This window comes from Gymnoscopelus microlampas, assembly GCF_963454915.1.
Source record: "Gymnoscopelus microlampas genome assembly, chromosome: 5".
Classification (NCBI taxonomy): Eukaryota; Metazoa; Chordata; class Actinopteri; order Myctophiformes; family Myctophidae; genus Gymnoscopelus; species Gymnoscopelus microlampas.
The window spans coordinates 6,572,048-6,582,503 of NC_139942.1; the positions used below are offsets into that span (position 1 = coordinate 6,572,048).

The window sequence follows — 10,456 nt, forward strand, 5'->3', positions numbered from 1 at the left end:
CTTTATTGCTTTGACCCTTTTTTGGTTATGGTACAGAAAGTGATATACAGATATACGGGTGAGTGACCTGAGGCGATTCTTTAAAAAATACTAAATCCTAACAGATTTTTGAAAAACATATTTAATTTTTTTTCCCACAATTTTTCAAAAATAGCAGATCTACAAGCTCATAGCGCGGCACTCGGTGCCGCGCTATGAGCTTGTATATCTGCTATTTTTGAATAGCCAAAGAAATCTAAAATGACACAGATGCGTTCCCGGTCTTAATGGGTTAAATGATATAAACTTTATAAAGTGACCCCAGTGCAAAAAACAATAAACAAATATAACACGCTAACCTATTATTTTTAAACCCCCTATCTAGCCTAACTTCTACCAAATCAAAATTACATTAAATCCCTAATCTAATCTAATTTCCCTAATCTAAACTAAGCAAAAAGAGGACGGTGAACAAAAAGCTGGCACTGGCGGTCGACACAAATACACAACAGAGTTGTGAGTACGATACTTTTACTCCTTTGAAGATTATCACTTATCTTTGACCCAATGCTACTTTTTTTTTTTTGTTTAATATTTTTATTACGGGAAGTTGGTTACAGTACATGGTTGTAAGTACATACATACAGTTGTATTCCCCTTTTTTTTTTTCCCCGTTTATCTCTGTGTATATGGAAAAAAATAAAAAATAAAAATAAAAAAAATACAATAATAATAGTAGTAATAGAGCATTTGCAAGGTTTACATTTTAGAATGTCAATAACATTGTTGAGGTACAGTAAAACAGAACAGGTAAATAATTCAGTAATAGGAAAAATAAAATGATATTGATATTAATAATAAAGTATGAGTAATACAGCTATACATAAAAAAAAAATGAAGAAAAAAAAAAAAATAGAAAAAAAAATGATAATAAAGAAAAAAAAAAGAAAGAAAGAAGAAGAAAAGAAAAAGAGAAAAAAAAAGAAGATAAGGTATGAGGGGGTGGGAGAGGAGGGGGGGGGGGGGGGTCAGTCAGAAGGTAGTGTCTGTAAGGAATTGAAATAATTAATAAAGGGGTTCCACTTATGGGTAAATTTAGCAGGGGTGCCCTTAACAGAGAAACAAATCTTTTCCAGCTTAAGGAAAGACATGACGTCCCTTAGCCACATAGAGATGGAAGGGGCCTTGGGGGATTTCCACTGCAATAATATGCGCCGTCTTGCCAGGAGGGATGTAAAGGCTATTATGTCTAGTTGTGTGGAGTTTGCCTGGAGGGGGACGCTTGAGATCCCAAATATTGCTATGAGAGGATTTATCTGTATTTCAAAGCTAAGAACCTTTGACAAGGTGGCAAAATAATCGTTCCAGAATTTGTTAAGTATAGGACAAAGAAAAAACATGTGGCTCAGGTTGCATGGGGAAGCATGACATCTTTCACATTGGTCTATAATAGATGGGTATATCTCAGATAGACGGGATCTGGAATAGTGAACTCTATGAAGTACTTTGAACTGTATGAGTTCTAGTCTTGCACATGGAGTGCTTGATCTTATCCTCTCCAAGGCGTCGTTCCAGCACTGATTGGTGAAGGCTACACCGAGTTCCTGCTCCCAAGCTGCGCGAACTTTGACCGCCGGTTGGTGGTCAAAGGACATTAATTTCTCATATATAGTAGATATGAGGGATATCTGGTTGGGTTTCAGTATCAACAGGTCTTCCCAATTCTGAATGGGAGGGGAAGAAGGATAGGATGGAAAGAGGGAGGAGACGCAATGTCGAATTTGAAAGTAGCGGAACAGATGCGATGTGGGTAAATTGAAGTCTGAGGATAAATCTGCGAAGCTGTAAAATGTACCATCTTTAAAGAGATCTCTGAAACATTTGATTCCCTTATTCTGCCAGGCAATATAAGTGACGTCTTCGAGAGATGGGGGAAATAGGTGGTTCCTCGCTAAGGGCATCAAAGAGGAGGGTGAAATAAATTTAAAATGGCGCCTGAATTGAAACCAAATCTTAAGTGTGGAGCGTGTAACAGGGTTGGATGTGAATTTGGAGAGGAGTATTGGTAAAGTGGAGGAAAGGAGAGCCATAGGGGAAGGTGAGGAGCTTGGCAGCGCCTCCAACCTACACCATAGAGTCTCTGGGGAGTAAAGCCAGTAGGAGAGTTTTTGGATTTGAGCTGACCAGTAATAGAGCATAATATTGGGTAAAACAAGGCCGCCATTAAATTTGAATTGTTGCAATAGGGATTTCCTCACTCTGGGTGTCTTTCCATTCCACAGAAAATTAGTAATGATTTGATCCACAGATTTAAAAAAAATGTTTGGGGAGAAACAAAGGGATACACTGGAACAAAAAAAGAAATCTGGGCAAGACGTTCATTTTGACCACGTTGATTCTGCCTATTAGTGATAAGGGCAGTGACTTCCACCTTTGTAAGTCTGCTTTGAGTTGGGTGAGTAAAGGGGCATAGTTAGCAGTGTAGAGAGAGGTTAAGGTTCGGGTTGTGTTGACCCCCAAGTACCTAAACCCTGATGGGCTGAGTTTGAAGGGGATCTCGGGTTGTGTGAGTAACAGAGCGGGTGGGTTTATGGGGTAACATTCACTTTTAAGAACGTTTATTTTGTAGCCTGAAAAGGAGCTGTATGTATCCAGGAGAGACAGGATCGGCGGGATGTTAATAAGTGGGTCTGATATGTATAAAAGCAAATCGTCCGCATACAGAGATAATTTGAGCTCAACGCCAGCACGGCGGACTCCGCAAAATGACGGCAGTGATCTTAATGCTATTGACAGGGGTTCAATGGCCACGGCGAAAAGCAAGGGAGATAGAGGACATCCCTGTTTACAACCACGAGATAGTGTGAAGTAGTCGGAGTAGGTGTCATTGGTGTGAACACTAGCTTGGGGGGAGGTATACAGAAGCTTGATCCAGGATATAAATCTGTCTCCGAGTCCAAATTTGTGGAGCACTGCAAAAAGATATTCCCATTCGACTCGGTCGAAGGCCTTCTCTGCGTCGAGAGAGATGACTACTTCTGCTGTTGAGGAGGAATGTTCAGAGTACATAACATTAAAGAGTGTGCGGACATTAAAGAACAATTGACGTCCCTTAATAAAACCGTTCTGCTCCTCCGATATGATGGTCGGAAGGATTGTTTCCAGACGGGTTGCTAAGGCTTTGGCCAAGATTTTTACGTCTACGTTCAGCAAGGACAGGGGTCGGTAGGAAGCACAGGATGTGGGATCTTTGTCTTTTTTTAATAAAAGAGCTATGGATGTCTGAGTTAAAGTTTGTGGCAATATGCCAGATTGTAGGGACTCATTAAAGACAGAAATAAGTAAAGGGGCTAGTTTGTTGACAAATTTTTTAAAGAACTCAACAGAAAATCCGTCGGGACCAGGAGATTTGTTATTTTGCATCGTTTTTATTGAGGCTATAATTTCTACCAAAGTTAAAGGGGTGTCAAGGTGGTCAGCCGTAGTAAGGTCGATAGACGGAACCGTTAGAGTCCCAAGGAAGTTAAACATATCTGTGGTATCTGACGGTGATTCTGATTCGTAAAGTGAGGTGTAATAGGTCTTGAAAATTGAGTTAATGGTATTTGGGTCGGAGGTAAGATTACCTGTGGAGTCCTTGATGGTCGGAATCGATCGGGAGGAAGCTTGTTGTTTCAATTGGTGGGCTAGTAGTCTGGTCGGTTTGTCGCTGTGTTCGTAATAATTGGAGCGTGACTTTAATAAGAGCCGCTCCGCGTCTGCCGTAGCAGTGCGATCGAACTCTGCCTGCAAGTCGATCCGTTGTTTCTGCAGAGTTGAAGTGGGTTTTGTTGCGTTTTGAAGGTCAAGATCCTGAATTTTTCTTGCTAGTTCTTGCAACTTGGCCTTGCGATTTTTGTTTAGGAAGGCAGAGTAAGATATTATTTGGCCACGGATATAAGCTTTGAATGTCTCCCATATCAATGAGGGGGAGGTGGAATCGGTTTGATTAGTAACCAGGAAGTCGTCAATTGATGAAGAGATAAAGGTATTGAAGGCATCGTCAGATAGCAACAGAGGGTTAAGTCTCCATGGTGATGGGGAACGAATTTGGTCTAAAAGTTGGATGTCCAGACTTAGAGGGCATGGTCTGAAATAACAATTGGGTGGTACTGGGAAGAAAGAACTTTAGGAATGAGGGAGCCGTCAACAAAAAAATAGTCAATACGGGAATAGGATTGATGGACATTTGAAAAGAAAGAAAACTCCTTGGCTTGGGGGTGACAGAGTCTCCAGGGATCGACGCAACCGTTCCTAAACATGAATTCTGAGATTGACCTGGACATACAGGACTGAGACAGAGTGCGGGGGTTCGAACGGTCCAAAGCCGGGTGGATAGCACAGTTCAAATCGCCACCTAGAATCAGGAGGTGGGTGTCTAAGAGAGGGAGGGAGCTGAATAGCTTATTTGTAAAGTCTGGGTTGTCAAAGTTTGGAGCATAGACATTTACCAATAGGACCGGTTTGTGACATAGAGTGCCTGCAATAATCAGGTATCTACCGTTTCTATCGGCTATGGTCTTGGATGGGGTGAATTGGACTCTTTTATTAAATAAAATGGCTACCCCCCTTGCCTTGACATTGAAAGACGATTGAAAAGTATCGCCTACCCATGGGCACCTGAGTTTAGCTTGATCTTTGTCCCGTAGGTGTGTTTCCTGTAGAAATATAACATCAGCGTTTAAGCGTTTTAGGTGAGAGAGAATCTTTGAGCGTTTGATTGGGCTATTCATGCCCTTAACATTCCAACTCAGAAACCTGATTCCGTGGCCCTTATCTGGGGTTTGTGTTATTGTGTTAGCCATCTAGCCAGTCGTACAAATGAGAGATGGTGGAAAAGATGTCTATGCGACTGACTGAATCGCCCCAATAAAGGGAGGGGTGGGGAGGGGAGGAAAGGAAAGAGGGGGAGGGGAGGGGAGACAAAAAGAACAAAAAGTAAAACGAAATAAAAAAACATGTAAACAACTGTTGACTACAGAGATATAGCCCGGTGCCCGCAACCCACCCTGCCCTCCCACCCCAGTTGCACCTAAGTTGTCCCCATCTCCGGGCAATGGGAACAGCGATGCAGACTCCAAAAGGAGTCATCCTCCTAAGAGGGGTACTTGCGACTTTCTAGCTTTACGCCTAACGAGTACAGAGAGGGCTCAGAGAAAAGGCCCCCGGTGTTGAGATGTAGATTGATTGTTGAACTTGATTGTGATTGTGTTAAGGAAAATAAATAAATTGTATGCCTGTTGAGTAGCCAAATGTGATTATGGGAGCATAACATAAGTAGTTACTGAAGTAGAGTACTAGAATTTTAATAAAAGGTAAGGAGATATGATAAAAAAAAAAAAAAAAAAAAAAAAAAAAAAATTATAGCAACAACCGTTATTTAAAAGAAGAGAAAAAAAAAAAAAAAAAAAAAAAAAAAAAGTTACCTTATGTCTATTGGCTAATGTGTATATTTTTCTATTAAGGGCGTGATAAGATGATAGGAAAGGGACTGGAGCATAGAGTTCTGATACTGGTGGAAAAATAAAACGGGACTTACAATACCTACAATACAGATAGATGATGAGACCTGGATTCAAATGCAGAGGTAAGTAAAAGGTAATAAACCTTCAGCTTGTCAAGGCGTCTACCATAGTTCAATACAGCCTGGTGTCTTAAGTTAGAGATGCAAAGAAAAGAGAAGTGGAGATCATTTCGGCCTGGTGTCTTTAATTCAAGAATCAAAAAAATAAAAATAAAAGAGAAAAGAAAGAACATAATAAGTGACAAAAGTTCAGTGCAACCAGGTCTTCAGTACAGGGCAATAGAAATATAAGTAATAGTAATATTACGGCTGATCGCAAAATTGAGGAGAGGAGAGATGGGAGAGGAAGGAAAAAAGTCCGCTATACAAGGCAAAAGAAAGTACCCTAAGATATCTGTTGAAAATAGAAAGAAAGAGAATAATTAAAATTAAAAAAAAGTGCCTCGAGTTTACTCATCCCACTCCCAGTCCAAAATTAATCAATACATGAATAAATAAAACACAGGCAAAAACAAAAACAAAACACAGAACTATATGACTCATTCCAGAGTTCAGTTCACAGTGATGGTGTATATACCTCATCCACAATTCAAAGCATCATGTCCTGTAGTCCAGGGCACAACTTAAGGCAAAAATAAGTACCTAGAGTTCAGCGTTAGTCAATCCATTAGAGAGAGGGAGAGAGAAAGCAAAACAGAGAGAGAGAGAGAGAGAGAAAGGGCGAGAGACACCGAGCCAAAGAAAGAGAGAGAGAGCGAGAGAGAGGGAGGGGGGAGGAAGGGAGAGACGCAGAGAGAGAGAAAGACAGAGTGAGAGACGGAAAAAGAGAGAGAGAAGAACGGAACGGACCCTTAGTTCAAAGCTCGTTCATCTGTCAATAATCAAAGGGAAGGTTTCCACCGATCAGACAGAGATATTAACTGTGGAAAAATACCGTCTAAAGCAAAAGAAAATAGTAACATAATAAAAAATAAAAAAAAAACTAGAGATAGCAATGCGATAATTATGTAGATAATAATTAAAGGAAAGATATCTGCAAATCAAACCGGGATGGTACTGAGTACTATTCGGTTCGAGGAGAAAGGTAAATTAAATTGTGGTAATTATAACTTTAGTAATTTAACAGGCTGATGATGATAAGATTTCCACAGATCAGTCGTAGGTATCGCTGTGTAAAAATACAGTTCGGAACAACAGGAAAGAATAGTAATTAAATGTCTGGTAATAAAATAATAAAAATGATAGGAATAACAATGACAAAAAAAATAGAGATTACAGTGATATTAAAAAATAATAATCGGAGGGAAAATATCCACAGATCAAGTGAGAATATCATTGTGTATACAGTTCGGTTCAAGGCAAGATGTAAGTAAAATAGCAGTAGTAATAACTGTAGTAATTTAGTAGGCTAATAAAAATACGGTTTCCACAGATCGGGCAAGGATTGAATAATAAAAATTGCAAAGTCAATGTTTATACAAAAATAATAATCAAGGGGAAGATATCCACAGATCAAACCAGAGTATCACTATATATTATGATAAAGATATTATCCGCGATTCACAGGGTCCGTTTATCCTTTCTATTCAGAGAGAGGTGCTTGATCGAAATATATAATTAGAGTAAATAGAAGAACGAAGGATCTGGCACCTATCCAAGTTTAGGGGGATGCGGCTGTGATTCAGAACGAATTATATAGCAAGTAGTGAATACATGTCTGATAATAAAAGTGATAAAAGTAACAATGGTGGAAATAATAGAAATATCAATGATTGTATTAGTGAAAAAAGCAATCAGAGGGAGAGTATTCACGGGTCAAACCAGAATATCATTGTGTATGCAGTTCGGTTCAGAGCAAAGGGTAAATAAAATAATAATTGTTGTAAATTAGTAGGCTACTAATAATGATACAGTTTCCACAGATCAGACATGAGTAAAATAATAAAGATAGCAAGGTTGATGTTAGTAAAAAAATAATCAGAAACAGGATATTCACAGATCAAACCGGAATGACACTGTGAATCCGTGTAGGTAGCGTTCAATTGATATCCGTTCTCAAATCCCAAAATCGAAAATCGGAAATTGTCCGTTCAGTTTATATCCGTTCTTAAGTCCCAAAATCGAAAATAAGAAATTGGCTTCATCTCATGAATGGAAAACGGAAATTGACCCGTTTTTTAATTTAATTTTTTTGTTAAACACAATTTTTGCCAAGATATCAAGTATTACTTTACAAGCCCGTATCTTGCGTTCAGTCTATTATTCAATGTGAAATCAAAAATCAAAAATCGAAAATTGGCTTGATTTTCAATTTTAGCCTTTCATCTACATGAATGGAAAACGGAAAATTACCTGTTTTTTAATTATCGATCATTCATATGCATTATTATACAAAGTTACGGATAGGGAGGGGGCGGAGCCGAGACTCCACCCCCTCCCTACGCGCCATCTTGGTGAGGTCCGGTTCGGTCCAGCAGCACCGTGTTAGCTCCGGCTAAGTGTAACACTGTAAACAAACACATAGCAGCTACTTTAGCTAGTCACTGCTAGAATATTTTACGCAGATTAAGAGGAAACAATACGAGGAGAAGATTACATTTATCGGTATCGATCCGTATAAGCTTGTTACGAGTGAGTTTAGTGTCAATAAGGATCTTTATCCGCCGGGCCATACATTATCCGGATATTGTATGATTATTATTTAGTGTTTACACGCAGTGCCTACTACACTATGGACCAGTTGATGGCCTACAACAGCCTTGAGGCTCAATCTTATTTGTGCAAGGGTAAGTAAGTTTGTTTTTATTATTTTGTTTTATCGTTTGACAGGTAATGTTGGTGAACTGTAGAAGTGCTGTGCAAGTCTGTGTGTTAGCGTGGCTACTGTTAGCCTTGGATCAAGACTATCGTAGATTTATTTTATCTGAGTCAGACTTGATCAAATACAACTAATATATAGTCTTGATCCAAGGCTAAGCTTTTTTAGCCCTGGCGTTAGTGAGTTCTCTCTAACTTAGAGAGAACTCTAACGCTGGACTAAGCTACTGTGTGCCCAAAAGAAGTCAGACGTAAACAAAGCCCAAATATGGGCCTTATTAATGACCCAAAATAATTCATGAAAGTCGAGTCTGTCCATTGTGGCTGGCATGCAGATAGTCAAGCTTTGTTCTTTGAGAGTTTCATAGGGGGAAAAACACAAGTAAAAAGTACTAGCCTGGTTACCCAGCACTTTTCATACAGTCAGTGGCTGGTCTTACAAGCAGGGTCTTACAAGACTGGGTCAAAATGTACCACAACCAGTGTCGGTAACACCACAGCATTCTAACTAGATATAATTACAATTACGATCAGGGGTCTTCAACGTTTTCAGGCCAAGGACCCCTTGGCTGAGAGCGAGATAAAGCAGGGACCCCCATTATATTGTATAGAATATTTCTTTTTTCATAGATTTCATAGGCAGCTTCATAGACTTGTTCCACAGCACTATCATGTTGGATTCATGTTAATGTGTATTTCCAAACATTTAATCATGCACTTAAACAACACTTATACCTGACCTTTCACTCTGTACTTAGCCTGCTCTTTTTCCCCGCTATACTAAACCACTTTGCCGAAGATAGCAGATCTACAAACGCACAACGCCTTTGGCTAAAGTTCCTCTCAGAATAGGGATACTTGGTTGAAGTGGTTTATGTAAAAATCACACAAAGATTTGGCGGACCCCCTGTAGTAACTCTGAGGACCCCCTAGGGGTCCCGGACCCCCTGTTGAAGACCTCTGCTTTAGATATTATTTGATTTTTTTGTTGCACGCATGCAGTGTTGTCCTATGTAAGCTGAAGACAATAATACCCTAGCGGTCTGTTCTATCACAGTAATATCACTGTTTACTCTATTCTCAGGTGCTGCACTCAGCAACCGAGGGAGAAGCCAACCTCTCCCTGGATCATGGCCCCAGAGCACAGCACACTGGGGCGGTGCTTGACGCACACTGTGACTGCAAGTCTGGACTGTGTGAGGTCTGGTCCCGTGTAGGTGCTGCGCTGCAAGAGTCCAGAGGAAAGACACAGTAGAACCTTACTCTAGGTGCTTGTGGCCCACTTCAGCGACTGAGTCAAAGCGTGGTAACGTGAGTTGTGTATTTTAAATTGAGCATATTGTTCTAATTCATTAGAACCAGGGTCAGTGAAACCACAGCATTTTAACTAGATAATGACAATGCTTTATGTATTATTTGATTGAAGCATGCAGTGTTCTCTTATTTAAGCAGACGAAAATGATCTAAAAGTTAAATGATATCCTACCGGTCTGTACTATCACAGTAATATTCCCTGTTTATTTTATTCTCAGGTGTTTTTGACCCATCTGCAAGTAATAACCTGAAACACCTCCAAGGAGTCTAATTAAGACCATCTGCACTCCAGGCAGCTCCCAACACAGCGTGTAGCAGCAGGACCCTCGCTACAAGAAGAGTCACTCCAGGCAAGGCAGCATGACGCTGGCCACCAACAGAGCCGTGCCTACTGCTCAAAAGCCCAGCAGTTTGATCAGCGTCACCACCAGCGTCCATCAGATTTTCCTGGAGACTGTGTACTGTACTGGTTGGCAGAGGATTCAACATTGCAGATAGTGTAGGATCTGTCATGGCATGATTAGTCACACTAGCCTTTACAAAAGGGGGAAAAACAGCTATATTAATCTAAACTGATATTATACTTTACTATATGCTATATTATACTACTATATTGTGAACTCTCTATACATACATACTGTATATCTCTACATATCTACTATTTTAATGTGCTTCACCAAAACGAAAAATGTACTAATCTTTGTGCAGTAGTAGCCTCGTGAAGAGGATTCAAGCTCTTAAAAGAGATGACTTCAAGAGCTTGCACTTAAATTGTGAATAAAA

At 39.9% G+C, this 10,456-nt stretch overlaps 1 long non-coding RNA gene across 1 annotated transcript; it reads left to right on the top strand.

Moving 5' to 3' along the window:
- Nucleotides 1-8,080: 8,080 nt before the first annotated feature.
- On the top strand, nucleotides 8,081-10,240 carry LOC311045650. The gene is made up of 3 exons (XR_014600790.1): nucleotides 8,081-8,328; nucleotides 9,444-9,670; nucleotides 9,892-10,240. It is a non-coding gene; the product is annotated as an uncharacterized lncRNA (long non-coding RNA).
- Nucleotides 10,241-10,456: the final 216 nt, after the last annotated feature.